We start from the raw sequence: 1,457 nt of genomic DNA on the forward strand, positions 1-1,457 counted from the left end.
CCCTTCCGAGGGAGCCGGCGCGGCGCGGCCGCGGGTGCTCAGGCCGGGGGTGGGCGGGGGAGCTCTGCTCTCCGCCTGCAAGGGGGTACCGGCCTCCCGGGGCGGGGGTTGCCGAGAAAGCTGTGCAAGAAATTGCGTGGCAATCACTGTTGTGTCGAACCCTTGGCCATATACGGGAGCAGTTATCAGACACTCCATATATCATTTCTGATCCACTGCCACCTTTTGATGTTGTGTTTCACATAAATTTTAGAGGAGCATGAATTAAGCTCCAGCATGTCCTAGCGAGGCTAGGACTTGTTTTCTTTTACAGGCTGGGCCTTCTCTTGATTGACACTAAAATGCATTTGCAGCCCAGCCTACCTCCAGGTCTGTGGATGTACGGGCTGTAAGGATGTGCTGCTGAGCAAAGCACTCCTTAACTGCTTCTAAATAGCAGTGGAATATAACAGGGGCTTTCATCCCACTTTTGTTGGACACTTCTTCTGTGGCCTTGGCCAGACCATTGAAAACCTTTTGTTCTTTTTTCCCATTTGTTCCTTTCTGCATTTGTTAGAAAGGATCTTACTTTTTACCCCCTTGCAGACAAGGGAGAAGGAGAGGTGATACTGGAAACATAAATGTTTATGCAGCACTTTGAAGACTATTGTTGCTAGGTAAATGAACTACATTGGCACTGAAATAATACAAATGGCAGAGATAGGTCATGAATCTCGTACTCTCTGCCTGTGCTTTTTGTCTCTGCTGCATAGGCTGGGAGATCGTGCAGCCTTGTTTAGCTCTCTTAAATAACTTAAGAAATTCAGCTTTTTCTTACTGACTTTTGGGTGACTTGTTTACACTTAGCCTTTGTCATTAGGAAATGTAATGGACTTTATTTAGAGCAGCTGATTTTTTTTTCTTTGGTCACTCCTACTTCTTCTTTAGGCCTCCGGGAGCAATTTCTCTTTGTGCCTGTGCAATTTTAGAAAATTAATTAGTAATTAGTTCATGATTAGCTTGTTTTCATCCCTATTGCTTCGCACCCCCTCACCCAAACCCAGGGTAAAAGACATTATTCAGATTGGATGACAAAGTCCTTAAAAGTCAGAGAAGAATGGTGCCTGTGCAACCTTAATTACCCTTCTTATGCATATATATCATGGTACAGTTTGTAATTATATACTCACATGCTATTTTTTCCACCAGATTCACCCTACATGCATAACAAGATGGATGGTACTCCCTTGGCGAGCACTATTTGATGTTTTATTTTCATTCTGTTCTCATAAAACAGAACCTTGACAGAGTCCTCTGTGCCCTTGAAAGCATGGGTACAATAAAGATTTTCTTGCAGGAATGTTTGCCAGAATATTTTCCTAACGTGGGTGAAAAAAATCTTTTGTCTAGCCTTACTCTTCACAGCAGGTTAACTATAGATTAGAAGATGTTAGCATAGCTTGTGTTTCAGTTAAGCG

Source organism: Pygoscelis adeliae, unplaced genomic scaffold (genome assembly GCF_000699105.1).
Source record: "Pygoscelis adeliae isolate BGI_AS28 unplaced genomic scaffold, ASM69910v1 Scaffold101, whole genome shotgun sequence".
NCBI classification, from domain to species: domain Eukaryota; kingdom Metazoa; phylum Chordata; class Aves; order Sphenisciformes; family Spheniscidae; genus Pygoscelis; species Pygoscelis adeliae.